Source organism: Pseudophryne corroboree, chromosome 3 (assembly GCF_028390025.1).
Source record: "Pseudophryne corroboree isolate aPseCor3 chromosome 3, aPseCor3.hap2, whole genome shotgun sequence".
NCBI classification, from domain to species: Eukaryota; Metazoa; Chordata; class Amphibia; order Anura; family Myobatrachidae; genus Pseudophryne; species Pseudophryne corroboree.
The window spans coordinates 332,075,899-332,095,320 of NC_086446.1; the positions used below are offsets into that span (position 1 = coordinate 332,075,899).

Here is a 19,422-nt window from a genome sequence, read left to right on the forward strand (position 1 = left end):
GCTACCAATACATTTTTAAATTGTTATGGTATTTTTAAAATGTATCATCATTTTTTACAGCTTATTGCATTTTTTTTATTAAATAATTTGAGTTTTACTTTAAAAATGGTAAAATCTGAATAAGAAATTATTTAGCTTGTGGCTTGTTGGTCTGGGTGTATGATTTTTGCTTTGAGTGGAAAAGTCACCAGGTTCATATTCTGGATAAGCCTGTTTTCTCAGGTTCTATAAAAGTGCTTAGTTCTATTATCTGATAGTATTTTAAAATACGTACTAATGTATTCCAACAGTTTCACTTCCAATTTCATTAGTATACATGAAAATGCATGAACAGTTGGCTCGTTGGTATAGGGGTATGATTCTCGCTTAGGGTGCGAGAGGTCCCGGGTTCAAATCCCAGACGAGCCCATCTTCTCCGGTTCTTTTAAATCCCATGGTTCCATTATCTGATTGATGTCAAAAGCATCAAGTGAATTTTGCTTTTGAAAATCCATCAAAAAATAAATACTTATGCATATTTAGTAAACTGTCAACCATTTGGTGGTATATTGGGTATACTGTAGATTCCATTTTGTCTAAGTAACCTTGAGTGGCTTCAAAGAAGTCTCATTTTGACAAATAAAAAACTGTCAAAATGAATTTACAGGTTTTTCTCTTACCTTGCTTTTTTCTAAGAAACAATGAGTGGCTTAAAAGAATAGGCTCTTTTTGACAAACAAAAAGGTCAACAATTAATTGCAGGTTTTTGTTTTTTTCTTTCTTCTTGGTCTGTATGCTTAAGTTGCACACAGTATGAGACAAGTCTTAGGTTCCAACTATCAGAAAAGTTCAAACTCTAAAGGAACCCCTAAATCTTGGCACTGAACTTTCCAAATATGCCTACTTGGACAAAATTTTACCTTAAGGAAACATTTTAGCTATGCTACCAATACATTTTTAAATTGTTATTGTATTTTTAAAATGTAACATCTTTTTTTCCAGCTTATTGCATTTTTTTATTAAATAATTTGAGTTTTACTTTAAAAATGGTAAAATCTGAATAGGAAATTATTTAGCTTGTGGCTTGTTGGTCTGGGTGTATGATTTTTGCTTTGGGTGGAAAAGGCCACAGGTTCATATCTGGAATGAGCCTGTTTTCTTAGGTTCTTTAAAAGTGCTTAGTTCTATTATCTGATAGAATTTTAAAATACTTACTAATGTATTCCAACAGTTTCACTTCCAATTTCATTAGTATACATGAAAATGCATGAACAGTTGGCTCGTTGGTCTAGGGGTATGATTCTCGCTAAGGGTGCGAGAGGTCCCGGGTTAAAAATCCCGGACGAGCCCATCTTCTCCGTTTCTTTTAAATCCCATGGTTCCATTATCTGATTGATGTCAAAAGCATCAAGTGAATTTTGCTTTTGAAAATCCATCAAAAAATATATACTTATGCATATTTAGTAAACTCTCAACCATTTGGTGGTATATTGGGTATACTGTAGATTCCATTTTGTCTAAGTAACCTTGAGTGGCTTCAAAGATGTCTCATTTTGACAAATAAAAAACTGTCAAAATGAAATTACAGGTTTTTCTCTTACCTTGCTTTTTTTTTTAAGAAACAATGAGTGGCTTAAAAGAATAGGCTCTTTTTGACAAACAAAAAGGTCAACAATTAATAGCAGGTTTTTGTTTTTTCTTTCTTCTTGGTCTGTATGCTTACAGATGTAGCCACCTTTATCTTGACTGTTTCTCCGCCGAGACGGGCGTTTAGTCACGCTAATGCGATAGCTGAGTTTCATCACAGGCAGGCGCGTTGAGGCGATCTAGATACTCATCATGCATTACACATCTCCACCACTGTGTCGCTAATGCTCCACTAATCCAGTACTTTCGATCGTACAGTATAGCGGCGGATTGATCTACAGCTCTGGCAATACTGTAGGCGTAACGGGAGGCGGTGGAAAAAGTATGGAGTACTGTACAGTATGTGTATGGAGACGCAACTACAGTAATTGTGTAAAAGGAAGAATGTACAGTACAATGTATAAACACCGTGCTTTTAAAATATATGAGCGTCTGAGTTCGCTAATGCATAATGGGAATGGAGGGCTAGCCGGAGGCGGAGGAAAACACCGTGCTTTACAAATGCGAGCGTCCGAGTCCTCTAAGGCATAAACCAACAGCAATGGGGCGGGGGCCGGCCGCTGTTTGCAGTACTTTCACACATGAAATTGGAAATCTCTCATGAGGCGTCGTGGGCTAGGGGTGAAGGCTCCCACCTCCCTCGCTGGGGGTCTAGGGTTCGAGACCTGATGTGCTTTCTTTCTTTTTTTTTTTTTTTTTTCTGTAATAATGCACTGTATTCTTTTATTTACACTGTAAGACAGTCAATGGAAGGATGCACACAGATTTCACATAAATCAAAGTACATCTGCAGGAGCGATTCTTTACGCTAAATGCACCTAAACAGCGGGAATGAAATGAGTGTATTCTGACGCTACCAACTGAGCAAAACAGTACTGTAGATCTTCAGCGTTTGTGTATTGCACAGGACCTGAATTTCCTCCCTGTGCAGGCCCCCAGGGGGGAAGGGTGATGGGGGTAGGGGGGAGACGATGGAAAATACTGTGCCTTTGAAATGCAATTACATGAGCGTCCGAGTACACTACGGCATACTGTAAACCAACACCAATGGGAAGGAAGTGCCAACCTTATTTTTAATGTGTTCCCGTGACATTCACTTTAAAAAAAAAAAATTTCTCTCCAATACAGTACATCCAATGGAAGGATGCACACAGGTTTCACATACTGTACAGTAAATCAAAGTACATCTGCAGGAGCGATTCTTTACGCTAAATGCAACCTACAGTACAGTACTGTAAGTGAGCAAAACAGTACTACAGTGGGCGTTTGTGTATTGCACATAACCAGCATTTGCATTCCCTCCCTGTCTACTGCATGATCTGTGCAGGCTCCCATGGGGGAAGGGCAGCAGGCTAGCCGGAGGCGGAGGAAAACACCGTGCTTTACAAATGCGAGCGTCCGAGTCCTCTAAGGCATAAACCAACAGCAATGGGGCGGGGGCCGGCCGCTGTTTGCAGTACTTTCACACATGAAATTGGAAATCTCTCATGAGGCGTCGTGGGCTAGGGGTGAAGGCTCCCACCTCCCTCGCTGGGGGTCCAGGGTTCGAGACCTGATGTGCTTTCTTTCTTTTTTTTTTTTTTTTTTTTCTGTAATAATGCACTGTATTCTTTTATTTACACTGTAAGACAGTCAATGGAAGGATGCACACAGATTTCACATAAATCAAAGTACATCTGCAGGAGCGATTCTTTACGCTAAATGCACCTAAACAGCGGGAATGAAATGAGTGTATTCTGACGCTACCAACTGAGCAAAACAGTACTGTAGATCTTCAGCGTTTGTGTATTGCACAGGACCTGAATTTCCTCCCTGTGCAGGCCCCCAGGGGGGAAGGGTGATGGGGGTAGGGGGGAGACGATGGAAAATACTGTGCCTTTGAAATGCAATTACATGAGCGTCCGAGTACACTACGGCATACTGTAAACCAACACCAATGGGAAGGAAGTGCCAACCTTATTTTTAATGTGTTCCCGTGACATTCACTTTAAAAAAAAAAAATTTCTCTCCAATACAGTACATCCAATGGAAGGATGCACACAGGTTTCACATACTGTACAGTAAATCAAAGTACATCTGCAGGAGCGATTCTTTACGCTAAATGCAACCTACAGTACAGTACTGTAAGTGAGCAAAACAGTACTACAGTGGGCGTTTGTGTATTGCACATAACCAGCATTTGCATTCCCTCCCTGTCTACTGCATGATCTGTGCAGGCTCCCATGGGGGAAGGGCAGCAGGCTAGCCGGAGGCGGAGGAAAACACCGTGCTTTACAAATGCGAGCGTCCGAGTCCTCTAAGGCATAAACCAACAGCAATGGGGCGGGGGCCGGCCGCTGTTTGCAGTACTTTCACACATGAAATTGGAAATCTCTCATGAGGCGTCGTGGGCTAGGGGTGAAGGCTCCCACCTCCCTCGCTGGGGGTCCAGGGTTCGAGACCTGATGTGCTTTCTTTCTTTTTTTTTTTTTTTTTTCTGTAATAATGCACTGTATTCTTTTATTTACACTGTAAGACAGTCAATGGAAGGATGCACACAGATTTCACATAAATCAAAGTACATCTGCAGGAGCGATTCTTTACGCTAAATGCACCTAAACAGCGGGAATGAAATGAGTGTATTCTGACGCTACCAACTGAGCAAAACAGTACTGTAGATCTTCAGCGTTTGTGTATTGCACAGGACCTGAATTTCCTCCCTGTGCAGGCCCCCAGGGGGGAAGGGTGATGGGGGTAGGGGGGAGACGATGGAAAATACTGTGCCTTTGAAATGCAATTACATGAGCGTCCGAGTACACTACGGCATACTGTAAACCAACACCAATGGGAAGGAAGTGCCAACCTTATTTTTAATGTGTTCCCGTGACATTCACTTTAAAAAAAAAAAATTTCTCTCCAATACAGTACATCCAATGGAAGGATGCACACAGGTTTCACATACTGTACAGTAAATCAAAGTACATCTGCAGGAGCGATTCTTTACGCTAAATGCAACCTACAGTACAGTACTGTAAGTGAGCAAAACAGTACTACAGTGGGCGTTTGTGTATTGCACATGACCAGCATTTGCATTCCCTCCCTGTCTACTGCATGATCTGTGCAGGCTCCCATGGGGGAAGGGCAGCAGGCTAGCCGGAGGCGGAGGAAAACACCGTGCTTTACAAATGCGAGCGTCCGAGTCCTCTAAGGCATAAACCAACAGCAATGGGGCGGGGGCCGGCCGCTGTTTGCAGTACTTTCACACATGAAATTGGAAATCTCTCATGAGGCGTCGTGGGCTAGGGGTGAAGGCTCCCACCTCCCTCGCTGGGGGTCCAGGGTTCGAGACCTGATGTGCTTTCTTTCTTTTTTTTTTTTTTTTTCTGTAATAATGCACTGTATTCTTTTATTTACACTGTAAGACAGTCAATGGAAGGATGCACACAGATTTCACATAAATCAAAGTACATCTGCAGGAGCGATTCTTTACGCTAAATGCACCTAAACAGCGGGAATGAAATGAGTGTATTCTGACGCTACCAACTGAGCAAAACAGTACTGTAGATCTTCAGCGTTTGTGTATTGCACAGGACCTGAATTTCCTCCCTGTGCAGGCCCCCAGGGGGGAAGGGTGATGGGGGTAGGGGGGAGACGATGGAAAATACTGTGCCTTTGAAATGCAATTACATGAGCGTCCGAGTACACTACGGCATACTGTAAACCAACACCAATGGGAAGGAAGTGCCAACCTTATTTTTAATGTGTTCCCGTGACATTCACTTTAAAAAAAAAAAAATTCTCTCCAATACAGTACATCCAATGGAAGGATGCACACAGGTTTCACATACTGTACAGTAAATCAAAGTACATCTGCAGGAGCGATTCTTTACGCTAAATGCAACCTACAGTACAGTACTGTAAGTGAGCAAAACAGTACTACAGTGGGCGTTTGTGTATTGCACATAACCAGCATTTGCATTCCCTCCCTGTCTACTGCATGATCTGTGCAGGCTCCCATGGGGGAAGGGCAGCAGGCTAGCCGGAGGCGGAGGAAAACACCGTGCTTTACAAATGCGAGCGTCCGAGTCCTCTAAGGCATAAACCAACAGCAATGGGGCGGGGGCCGGCCGCTGTTTGCAGTACTTTCACACATGAAATTGGAAATCTCTCATGAGGCGTCGTGGGCTAGGGGTGAAGGCTCCCACCTCCCTCGCTGGGGGTCCAGGGTTCGAGACCTGATGTGCTTTCTTTCTTTTTTTTTTTTTTTTTCTGTAATAATGCACTGTATTCTTTTATTTACACTGTAAGACAGTCAATGGAAGGATGCACACAGATTTCACATAAATCAAAGTACATCTGCAGGAGCGATTCTTTACGCTAAATGCACCTAAACAGCGGGAATGAAATGAGTGTATTCTGACGCTACCAACTGAGCAAAACAGTACTGTAGATCTTCAGCGTTTGTGTATTGCACAGGACCTGAATTTCCTCCCTGTGCAGGCCCCCAGGGGGGAAGGGTGATGGGGGTAGGGGGGAGACGATGGAAAATACTGTGCCTTTGAAATGCAATTACATGAGCGTCCGAGTACACTACGGCATACTGTAAACCAACACCAATGGGAAGGAAGTGCCAACCTTATTTTTAATGTGTTCCCGTGACATTCACTTTAAAAAAAAAAATTTTCTCTCCAATACAGTACATCCAATGGAAGGATGCACACAGGTTTCACATACTGTACAGTAAATCAAAGTACATCTGCAGGAGCGATTCTTTACGCTAAATGCAACCTACAGTACAGTACTGTAAGTGAGCAAAACAGTACTACAGTGGGCGTTTGTGTATTGCACATGACCAGCATTTGCATTCCCTCCCTGTCTACTGCATGATCTGTGCAGGCTCCCATGGGGGAAGGGCAGCAGGCTAGCCGGAGGCGGAGGAAAACACCGTGCTTTACAAATGCGAGCGTCCGAGTCCTCTAAGGCATAAACCAACAGCAATGGGGCGGGGGCCGGCCGCTGTTTGCAGTACTTTCACACATGAAATTGGAAATCTCTCATGAGGCGTCGTGGGCTAGGGGTGAAGGCTCCCACCTCCCTCGCTGGGGGTCCAGGGTTCGAGACCTGATGTGCTTTCTTTCTTTTTTTTTTTTTTCTGTAATAATGCACTGTATTCTTTTATTTACACTGTAAGACAGTCAATGGAAGGATGCACACAGATTTCACATAAATCAAAGTACATCTGCAGGAGCGATTCTTTACGCTAAATGCACCTAAACAGCGGGAATGAAATGAGTGTATTCTGACGCTACCAACTGAGCAAAACAGTACTGTAGATCTTCAGCGTTTGTGTATTGCACAGGACCTGAATTTCCTCCCTGTGCAGGCCCCCAGGGGGGAAGGGTGATGGGGGTAGGGGGGAGACGATGGAAAATACTGTGCCTTTGAAATGCAATTACATGAGCGTCCGAGTACACTACGGCATACTGTAAACCAACACCAATGGGAAGGAAGTGCCAACCTTATTTTTAATGTGTTCCCGTGACATTCACTTTAAAAAAAAAAAATTTCTCTCCAATACAGTACATCCAATGGAAGGATGCACACAGGTTTCACATACTGTACAGTAAATCAAAGTACATCTGCAGGAGCGATTCTTTACGCTAAATGCAACCTACAGTACAGTACTGTAAGTGAGCAAAACAGTACTACAGTGGGCGTTTGTGTATTGCACATGACCAGCATTTGCATTCCCTCCCTGTCTACTGCATGATCTGTGCAGGCTCCCATGGGGGAAGGGCAGCAGGCTAGCCAGAGGCGGAGGAAAACACCGTGCTTTACAAATGCGAGTGTCCGAGTCCTCTAAGGCATAAACCAACAGCAATGGGGCGGGGGCCGGCCGCTGTTTGCAGTACTTTCACACATGAAATTGGAAATCTCTCATGAGGCGTCGTGGGCTAGGGGTGAAGGCTCCCACCTCCCTCGCTGGGGGTCCAGGGTTCGAGACCTGATGTGCTTTCTTTCTTTTTTTTTTTTTTTTTTCTGTAATAATGCACTGTATTCTTTTATTTACACTGTAAGACAGTCAATGGAAGGATGCACACAGATTTCACATAAATCAAAGTACATCTGCAGGAGCGATTCTTTACGCTAAATGCACCTAAACAGCGGGAATGAAATGAGTGTATTCTGACGCTACCAACTGAGCAAAACAGTACTGTAGATCTTCAGCGTTTGTGTATTGCACAGGACCTGAATTTCCTCCCTGTGCAGGCCCCCAGGGGGGAAGGGTGATGGGGGTAGGGGGGAGACGATGGAAAATACTGTGCCTTTGAAATGCAATTACATGAGCGTCCGAGTACACTACGGCATACTGTAAACCAACACCAATGGGAAGGAAGTGCCAACCTTATTTTTAATGTGTTCCCGTGACATTCACTTTAAAAAAAAAAAATTTCTCTCCAATACAGTACATCCAATGGAAGGATGCACACAGGTTTCACATACTGTACAGTAAATCAAAGTACATCTGCAGGAGCGATTCTTTACGCTAAATGCAACCTACAGTACAGTACTGTAAGTGAGCAAAACAGTACTACAGTGGGCGTTTGTGTATTGCACATAACCAGCATTTGCATTCCCTCCCTGTCTACTGCATGATCTGTGCAGGCTCCCATGGGGGAAGGGCAGCAGGCTAGCCGGAGGCGGAGGAAAACACCGTGCTTTACAAATGCGAGCGTCCGAGTCCTCTAAGGCATAAACCAACAGCAATGGGGCGGGGGCCGGCCGCTGTTTGCAGTACTTTCACACATGAAATTGGAAATCTCTCATGAGGCGTCGTGGGCTAGGGGTGAAGGCTCCCACCTCCCTCGCTGGGGGTCCAGGGTTCGAGACCTGATGTGCTTTCTTTCTTTTTTTTTTCTGTAATAATGCACTGTATTCTTTTATTTACACTGTAAGACAGTCAATGGAAGGATGCACACAGATTTCACATAAATCAAAGTACATCTGCAGGAGCGATTCTTTACGCTAAATGCACCTAAACAGCGGGAATGAAATGAGTGTATTCTGACGCTACCAACTGAGCAAAACAGTACTGTAGATCTTCAGCGTTTGTGTATTGCACAGGACCTGAATTTCCTCCCTGTGCAGGCCCCCAGGGGGGAAGGGTGATGGGGGTAGGGGGGAGACGATGGAAAATACTGTGCCTTTGAAATGCAATTACATGAGCGTCCGAGTACACTACGGCATACTGTAAACCAACACCAATGGGAAGGAAGTGCCAACCTTATTTTTAATGTGTTCCCGTGACATTCACTTTAAAAAAAAAAAATTTCTCTCCAATACAGTACATCCAATGGAAGGATGCACACAGGTTTCACATACTGTACAGTAAATCAAAGTACATCTGCAGGAGCGATTCTTTACGCTAAATGCAACCTACAGTACAGTACTGTAAGTGAGCAAAACAGTACTACAGTGGGCGTTTGTGTATTGCACATAACCAGCATTTGCATTCCCTCCCTGTCTACTGCATGATCTGTGCAGGCTCCCATGGGGGAAGGGCAGCAGGCTAGCCGGAGGCGGAGGAAAACACCGTGCTTTACAAATGCGAGCGTCCGAGTCCTCTAAGGCATAAACCAACAGCAATGGGGCGGGGGCCGGCCGCTGTTTGCAGTACTTTCACACATGAAATTGGAAATCTCTCATGAGGCGTCGTGGGCTAGGGGTGAAGGCTCCCACCTCCCTCGCTGGGGGTCCAGGGTTCGAGACCTGATGTGCTTTCTTTCTTTTTTTTTTTTTTTTTCTGTAATAATGCACTGTATTCTTTTATTTACACTGTAAGACAGTCAATGGAAGGATGCACACAGATTTCACATAAATCAAAGTACATCTGCAGGAGCGATTCTTTACGCTAAATGCACCTAAACAGCGGGAATGAAATGAGTGTATTCTGACGGACTGTGCATCTTCGGTATTTGTGTATTGCATAAGACCTGTGAAGGCTCCCAGGAGGGAAGGGCGTAGGGCAAGACAGTGGAAAATACTGTGGTCAAAGAAAGGGCATATTTAAAACTAAGGGAAACTGTCACAAAGTACAGTAACTACAGTACTGTACGTTGAATGCCTGGACCGCACGACGTCTGAGACGCACGACGTCTGAGGCGCACGACGTCTGAGACGCTCATTGAGCATAAGGACGGTTATGGCTGCTGCACGGGACCGTCCCTATGCTCTGGGTGAGCTGCGTCTCCTCGTTCGCTGGCGGGACAGAACTCTCGCCAGCAACGAGGAGAAAGTGATAGCGTATAGGAGGGCCAGCAGGGATATCCTCCGGACCTACAACCGGAGGAGAACGGTGAGGTCTCTCCAGAGGAGATGGAGCGACCTCGTGAGGAGGACCCCACGACGCCTGCAGGCCATAAGGGATTGTAAGTACAGTACATTACTGTAGATTACTGTACTTTAAGTTACTGTAGTTACAGGTACAGTACATTATAGCAGGGGCTGCTGTAGCAGCAGGTATCCGGTCTATATAGCACTGTACAGTATTTGTGGTAAACAAATGGTTAAACAAGGACCAAACATTAACCCGGGTCAAAAGGTCAATTTGTTTTTTGGCGTGGACCTAGATGGTGCGGCTTTTGAAATTGGTTGACACCAGTTACTGTAGGTTGACATGGTCGTTAAGTTGACATGGAAAAAGATCGACATGCGTTTTACAAAAACAATTGTTATTTTTTTAAACTTGTGTATATATACAGTAGTTCTTTACAATCCACGTGGTCTACGATTGTGCAGTGTACAGTATCATGCAGTGTACAGTATATGCAATGTATCACAGTGTATCGTGCTGCGTAATTGCAGCGTGTCATGCAGTGTACATTCAGTATATGGTATTGTGCAGTGAGTGTAATGCATAGTGAATCACATCGTGCAGCAGAGCCGGCCTTAGGCATAGGCAAACTACAGTAGGCAAATGCCTAGGGCATTTGCTATGCTTAGGGGCACCAGCAGCTTCTGCTGATTAAAATGATATGCGGCATGCCTATATTTTGCGTGACTGCGGCTGTATCTGTATCTGGCTAGGGCCAGCACTGTCGTGCAGTGTACTGTATACACATGTGGTAATTGCAGTTTTTTGTGTAGTGTACATTGTATCATATTTTGCAGGGAAATGTGCAGTTTGTCATATCACGCAGTGCATACACTATGCAGTCGTGCAGTGCATTGTGTGGTTTAATTGCAGTGTGTCGTGCAGTGTGCAGAAATTTGTGTTTCAGATAGTACAGTGTTCTAAGGGATGTTACTTTGGCAGAAATTATTCTAAGGGATGTTACAGTGGCCTAATGTGTTCTGACGTGCATTACTCTTGCATAATGTGTTATAAGGTTCATGACTGTGGCAGATCTCTACTTTGTGACGTAATGTGGATATACTACTGCACTACTGTGACGTACAGTACAGTAACGTGAATAAGGTGCTCTACTGTGTGACACAACGTGAATCAAGGACAGTGCTGGGAGTTCACGGTCGGCGGCCATGTTGTCAGGTTGCTAAGCGATCCAGCTCGGTATACCGTAATGTGCATAGACCTCGCTTATCCCAATGTAATTGAGCTAGGGGATTGTGACGCTCCTTCAGCATTGCCCCCTGAACTGTGAAATGTATGCCATATTGTATCTCACTACATATCCGAGCGCTGCCACGTGCTGGGAGTTCACGGTCGGCGGCCATGTTGTCAGGTTGCTAAGCGATCCAGCTCGGTATACCGTAATGTGCATAGACCTCGCTTATCCCAATGTAATTGAGCTAGGGGATTGTGACGCTCCTTCAGCATTGCCCCCTGAACTGTGAAATGTATGCCATATTGTATCTCACTACATATCCGAGCGCTGCCACGTGCTGGGAGTTCACGGTCGGCGGCCATGTTGTCAGGTTGCTAAGCGATCCAGCTCGGTATACCGTAATGTGCATAGACCTCGCTTATCCCAATGTAATTGAGCTAGGGGATTGTGACGCTCCTTCAGCATTGCCCCCTGAACTGTGAAATGTATGCCATATTGTATCTCACTACATATCCGAGCGCTGCCACGTGCTGGGAGTTCACGGTCGGCGGCCATTTTGTCAGGTTGCTAAGCGATCCAGCTCGGTATACCGTAATGTGCATAGACCTCGCTTATCCCAATGTAATTGAGCTAGGGGATTGTGACGCTCCTTCAGCATTGCCCCCTGAACTGTGAAATGTATGCCATACTGTATCTCACTACATATACGAGCGCTGCCACGTGCTGGGGGTTCACGGTCGGTGGCCATTTTTAGTGTGCATAGAACTCGCTTATCCACATAGGCCCCTGTGTTTTTAACTACTATATTGAGATGCACATTTCTAGGCCTACAGTATTTAATATACAGTAAGCAGCATTGTTGTTAGGCAATAATTGAAGAATTTACATACAGTACTGACATGTACTGTATGTAATGCTTGTACATCATGTCAGTCGACCCTTATGCTGTACACTACTGTAAGTCTCACAGGGCCCATGCACTTCCAAGGAGGGTTATTTACTGTACTGTATCTGTTTCATACAGGAAACTAATTGCAGTCCATAACACTGAAGTTGTATTTTCAGTACTGTACAGTATACAATACTTAAATTTGAACATCAGGTACTGGATAGTAAACATGTACAGTATTAACTTCTATCATAAAACTCTTATGCATTTTCAGATGTGTAAATTTTAGACTACAGTATTCACAAATGTTTTCTCTCCATACAGGAATTATAGTTGGACAACATGCCAGTAACTATCAACAAAACGATGAGCAAGATAATCGCCAACATGAAAAAAGAAAATAAAACCATCAAAGAGATCCATGCATGGCTCAAGGAAAGTGGCATTATAGTCACTTTAGAAACGGTGCGCTATCATGCATTCGAGAGAACAACGCCCAGATTTGTATTTCCTACAAAATGCACATGGTACGTACTGTACACTACTGTAATGTTTAAATGACTTGCTTTATACCATAAACAATTTTTTTGAAATAAAATAAAAACTTCATCAATTGTAACTGTGATTGTGCTGTTCATGAATTCATATTTTTCATACTGTATTGTACTGTAGGAGAGTGCAACAAATTGTGGAGGAACTAACTCGTGAGGATGATGAGCGTACTGCTCTGCAAATAAAACGAATTCTCCATTCCAAGTATGACCTGGACATATCGGCCACCAGCATCAGAAGGATGCGACGGAAAATGGGATGGACCTTTGGCGCAACAAGGTAAAATACTGAAAGCAGTATAAACCATACAGTAAATGCACTGTTAATAATCCCTTGATACGTGATATAATAATGCCATAAATCATTATACAGAGTGTGTACTTTATACTATATACAGTATGTGTGTGTGTATATACTGTATATATTCTATCCCAAAAGAGATACCTACTGTATAGGCACTCAGAGACAGCAATGAAGCATTGCCGGCTTATTGTGATGATTACATACTGTATACTGTGTGTGTGTGTTTGTGTGTATGTACAGTATGTATATATATATTACTCTGTATGTAACTTAATGTACTGTATGTACAGTTTAATGTATACAGTAGGTATATAATACAGTATACTGCACATACAGTCTACTGTATATACAGTAATCTGTAAATCTGTAATTTCATAACTGTATCTGATTTCATTATTTTTGGCTCTTCACAGGATATCTCCAATGATAAGAGATGTGAATAAAGAAAAGAGAGTGGAACAGGCACGGCGATGGATTGAGAGTGGTGAAACATTTGATGATGTCATTTTCACAGATGAATCGTCTGTTGCCCTTGAGCGGTTCTCCAGAATGTCATTCAGGAAACGTAACCATATCTCTTTAAAACCACGCCCAAAGCATCCATTGAAAGTCCATGTATGGGGAGGCATATCACGATTAGGAGCTGGTCCCCTATTATTTTTCGAAGGTACAGTACTATACTTTATTCTGTGCCTGTGTTCTGTAAAAATACATGTTGTACTGTAGAGTACGTGTAACTGCACAATAAAAGGAGTTGCTTATTAATGAACAACATTTTTTGATTTCTGTAGGAATCATGGATAAGAAATATTTCCAAGAAACAATAGTAGAGAAATGTATGGTGCCATTTGTGAATAAATATTACCCAACTCACCATAGGATATTCCAAGACAATGATCCTAAACACTCCGCCTCAGCCAAATTTATGGAAGAGAAAGGTATGAATTGGGAACGCACACCTCCAGAGTGAGTATTCTTTCAACAGTGTACAAGTAAAATTTTGGATAGCACTCTAGTACTGTAAAAAAAAATTTTGTTTAATAAACAGTACAATATTGTATGTTTAATTTTCTCTATTTACTGTAATGTAATTAATTTTTTCTATACGCTTTTTTTTAATTTTTATATAGATCACCAGACATGAACCCAATCGAATTAGTGTGGGCTCAATTGAAGAGGTACGTTAGGAGTGTTGCAAAGCCAACAACAAAACAGCAACTGGTGGATGGGATAAAGAAATTTTGGCTAGAAGTACTCACACCTGAACATTGTAATAATTATATAAATCACCTGTATAAAGTATTACCTGTTGTAGTTGAAAGAAATGGTCAAGCCACAAATATGTAGTTCTGTATTTTCTGTTTAAAATTTTAAATTGGTGCATTATTAAAAAAAATGATAAAATTGCCTTTGTCTGATTATTGCATAAACTAATGTAGAATATTATACAGTAGTAATGTTATTGATGTGTACTGTATGAACAGTTATTTTCAGTTTTATAAGTCCTGAATAAGAGTACTGTACATTTTGATCAGTGCAGTACATGGAATCGGATGTTGTAATACTTTATTTTTACATTAATATTGATGTTTTTCCAATAAATATTCAATTTTACAGTATGGTACGGTACAGTACATGAGGGTACCTGTACAGTATGATACGTCATTATGGGGGAGAAATACTGTATCCACTAAATGTACAGTAAAATGTTTTTTTCTTATTACAAACACACAAATGCATCTCAGATGGAAATATGCTATACACAGCAGACAGCTTATGGTGACAGAACTTCCCTACTGTATCCCCACCCATAGTCGTGGTATATTTTAGATTGCCTAATGAGACACTCCTGCAGCATTGCCAATGATTCATGTAAAACCTGTGTGCAAACAGTATCTGTATTGAATGCAAAGTACAGTAAGAGTACAGTATACAGTATTATCAGAGCCAAACCTGACCAACATGATGCCCTAGGCTAGATTTTGGCTGATGCCCTCTTGCACAGATGCTACGTAGTTCCGCCTCTAACCCTGCACCCCTTTCCCAGCACCATCACCCATTTTGGCGCTCCTACCCCCTATAATCTAAATAAGAACAATGTGCACATTTAGTGCCAGCCCAAAACAGTGTACAGTATGTTCTTGCTGGGAAGGGGCATGGTAACACAATAATACCCGAAGATGAAATGACACAACACAGTACTGCAACTTTATTCACATTATATCATGCAGTGGTGTCTCTTATTCTCATGACATCATATCATAGTACCACATTACTCCTAACAGTAATGCCCCTTATTCACATTACACCCCACCACATTCATCTTTATTTACATTAGACCACAGGTTCTCAAACTCAGTCCTCAGGACCCCACACAGTGCAGGTTTTGCAGGTCTCACAGAATCACAAGTGAAAAAATTAGCTCCACCTACTGTATGGACCTTCTAAAATGTGTCAGTTAGTAATGAATACATCTGTGCACTTGCTGGTTTACCTGCAAAACATGCACTGTGTGGGGTCCTGAGGACCAAGTTTGAGAACCACTGCATTAGACCATGCAGTAGTGCCCTTTCCTTATGTTACACCAGAAAATATTGTAGTACACCTTATACACATACAGTACAGTAATGCCACACATTAGTAATGCATTTCATATTTAAATTTTCTGATTTAATTTCATAGAGCCGCAGTCACTCACAGAATATAGGCATGTACTGTAGCATCTCATTTTATTCTGCAGAAGCTGATTATTCCCGTTTGGCTAGTTTGCCGCCTCTGTACAGTATATCACAATAGAAAAAAGTTATAGTGTCAGTGAAAAAAGCACCTCATGACAGATACTGTACACAAGCTCATGTCTAAATACTGTATACTGTAAGCAGTGACATTAAGGGGTACAGTACTGTATATGCAATTGCAGTCGAATTCCGGAAGGAATACGGAAAAAATGGACACGGGATCCCCCATCTTTTTAGAACCAGCACCGGGCTCTGCGCCTGGTCCTGGTGCAAAAAATAAGGGGGACAAAAAAAGCGTAGGGGTTCCCCATATTTTTTGAATCAGCACTGGGCTCCACTAGCTGGACAGATAATGCACAGCCGGGGGAGACTTTTATACCGGTCCCTGCGGCCATGGAATTAAATACCCAACTAGTCACACCTGGCCGGAGTACCCTGGAGGAGTGGGGGCCACTTAAATCAAGGGGACCCCCCTCCAGCCACTCGATTATCTCTATCACCCCTGTGTATTGTAGCTAGGGGATTGTGACGCTCCTTCAGCATTGCCCCGTAGCCTGCAAAATCTGTGCTGTTATTTGCTCCATAGCTGAGTGCCTCCTAGGAGCTACTGTAGGAGTCACAGGCGGTAGCCATTTCAATTGAGTCTGCCCTGCTATAGAATTGTACAGGTATGTGTACATTACCGTACGGTGCATAGAACCTTTACAGTAGAAACTCTCCTGCAGCTTTGGCCTGCTTTACTGTATGTACTGTAAAACTTGTGTTTTGTCAGTTTGCTATGCGACCGAGCCCGGTGTAACGTACAGTACTGTAATGTGCATAGACCTCGCTTACAGTATCTCTGTGTATTTTGGCTAGGGGATTGTGACGCTCCTTCAGCATCGCCCCGTAGCCTGCACAGCTTATGCCATTTCTCATTCCATACCCAACTGCTGCATGCCACGAGGTGGGGGTTCAGGAGGTGGGGGTTCATGGGTAGTGGTCGTTTTGACAGTGTGCTATGCGATTGAGTCCGGTGTACCGTAATACTGTATGCAATCCTACAGTGGCTTATCCCTCCCCTGTGTATTTTGGCTAGGGGATTGTGACGCTCCTTCAGCATTGCCCCATAACCTGCACAAGGGTTCAGGGGCGGCGGCCATTTTGCCAGTGTGCTACAGTATGTCATCGAGTCCGGTGTATCATAATATGCATACTGTGTATTTTAGCTAGGGGATTGTGACGCTCCTTCAGCATTGCCCCATAGTCTGTACAATCTGGACTATTACTTGCTCCGTAGCCTAGGGCCTCTGTGGGGCAAGGAGTCATAGGTGGTAGCCATTTCTATTCAGTCTGCCCAGCTACAGAATTGTATGTGTACTGTGTACGGAGCATAGTACCTTAACCTGCATAGAACCTGCACATTATGGTACACCGGACTCGATCGCATAGAACCGCTCATGCAGCTACTGTATGCCCTGGTTTACAGTATGTGAATAAAAAAAATAATAAAGTGTCTGAAAAAAACTACAGTAACATGCATTCGTACTTAAGGAATCGAACCCTGGACTCTGAGTATAGGAAGCGAAACACTTCACCACTTCGCCGCAGACAAATGTATAAATCCATTGGTTTTGATTATGCTGTAATGGCTACGGGATTAGGACGATAACATACTGTAGAAAATTCCTAATCTTGAGAGGCAATAGTGAACTTGTAACACACATCCATTTGCGACAGTGTACACTACTGGTTTTACAGTACTGTGTTTTGTCTGCGGGACTTGGACGCTCACATACAGTATTCATAAAGTATTGTAGATGGATCATATACTGTATGCTGTACTACTGTATTTGCGTCGGTGTCGTACTGTATATACAGTACTGTATTAAATAATGCAGCGTAATGAGTACAGTATTTGCTGTATGCAGCGTAATGAGACGCCTTAGTAAAGTAGTCCTTATTATGTATGTCAGTATTGTATTTTACGGGAGACCACACGCATGCGCAGTGGTGATTGTAAAAAGCGACATCTGGTGGCTGATCGCAGGTATTACACGTAAAGGTAACGCCAAACGTCAAATGTCTGTCTCCGTGCGATTAGATAGCCTCTCTGTGGCTAGGCGCGCCTCGCTACGCCACAGTACGCTGCGTATGGTCGAACGGGACAACCGCCGCGGCCACTCAAGATAAAGGTGGCTACATCTGTAAGTTGCACACAGTTTGAGACAAGTCTTAGGTTCCAACTATCAGAAAAGTTCAAACTCTATAGGAACCCCTAAATCTTGGCACTGAACTTTCCAAAAATGCCTACTTGGACAAAAATTTACCTTAAGGAAACATTTTAGCTATGCTAGCAATACATTTTTAAATTGTTATGGTATTTTTTAAAATGTAACATCTTTTTTTCCAGCGTATTGCATTTTTTTATTAAATAATTTGAGTTTTACTTTAAAAATGGTAAAATCTGAATAAGAAATTATTTAGCTTGTGGCTTGTTGGTCTGGGTGTATGATTTTTGCTTTGGGTGGAAAAGGCCCCAGGTTCATATCCTGGATTAGCCTGTTTTCTCAGGTTCTTTAAAAGTGCTTAGTTCTATTATCTGATAGTATTTTAAAATACTTACTAATGTATTCCAACTGTTTCACTTCCAATTTCATTAGTATACATGAAAAAACATGAACAGTTGGCTCGTTGGTCTAGGGGTATGATTCTTGCTTAGGGTGCGAGAGGTCCCGGGTTCAAATCCTGGATGAGCCCATCTTCTCCGGTACTTTTAAATCCCATGGTTCCATTATCTGATTGATGTCTAAAGCATCAAGTGAATTTTGCTTTTGCCAATCCATCAAAAAAGTATATACTTATGCATATTTAGTAAACTGTCAACCATTTGGTGGTATATTGGGTATACTGTAGATTCGATTTTATCTAAGTAACCTTGAGTGGCTTCAAGAAGTCTCATTTTGACAAATAAAAAACTGTCAAAATGAAATTACAGGTTTTTCTCTTACCTTGCTTTTTTCTAAGAAACAATGAGTGGCTTAAAAGAATAAGCTCTTTTTGACAAACAAAAAGGTCAACCATTAATTGCAGGTTTTTGTTTTTTCTTCCTTCTTGGTCTGTATGCTTAAGTTGCACACAGTATGAGACAAGTCTTAGGTTCCAACTATCAGAAAAGTTCAAACTCCATAGGAACCCCTAAATCTTGGCACTGAACTTTCCAAATATGCATACTTGGACAAAAATTTACCTTAAGGAAACATTTTAGCTATGCTACCAATACATTTTTAAATTGTTATGGTATTTTTAAAATGTAACATCTTTTTTTCCAGCTTATTGCATTTTTTTATTAAATAATTTGAGTTTTACTTTAAAAATGGTAAAATCTGAATAAGAAATTATTTAGCTTGTGGCTTGTTGGTCTGGGTGTATGATTTTTGCTTTGGGTGGAAAAGGCCCCAGGTTCATATCCTGGATTAGCCTGTTTTCTCAGGTTCTTTAAAAGTGCTTAGTTCTATTATCTGATAGTATTTTAAAATACTTACTAATGTATTCCAACTGTTTCACTTCCAATTTCATTAGTATACATGAAAAAACATGAACAGTTGGCTCGTTGGTCTAGGGGTATGATTCTTGCTTAGGGTGCGAGAGGTCCCGGGTTCAAATCCTGGATGAGCCCATCTTCTCCGGTACTTTTAAATCCCATGGTTCCATTATCTGATTGATGTCTAAAGCATCAAGTGAATTTTGCTTTTGCCAATCCATCAAAAAAGTATATACTTATGCATAT

The 19,422-nt window shown here is 42.3% G+C and overlaps 3 non-coding genes across 3 annotated transcripts; all 3 read left to right on the plus strand.

Annotated features, from left to right (window-relative positions):
* The first annotated feature begins 336 nt into the window (after positions 1-336).
* On the plus strand, positions 337-408 carry TRNAP-AGG (transfer RNA proline (anticodon AGG)). The gene has a single exon. It is a non-coding gene; the product is annotated as a tRNA-Pro (tRNA).
* Positions 409-18,320: 17,912 nt separating this feature from the next.
* Positions 18,321-18,392, plus strand: TRNAP-AGG (transfer RNA proline (anticodon AGG)). Its single transcript has one exon. It is a non-coding gene; the product is annotated as a tRNA-Pro (tRNA).
* Positions 18,393-19,239: 847 nt separating this feature from the next.
* TRNAP-AGG (transfer RNA proline (anticodon AGG)) lies at positions 19,240-19,311 on the plus strand. The gene has a single exon. It is a non-coding gene; the product is annotated as a tRNA-Pro (tRNA).
* The last annotated feature ends 111 nt before the right edge of the window (positions 19,312-19,422 follow it).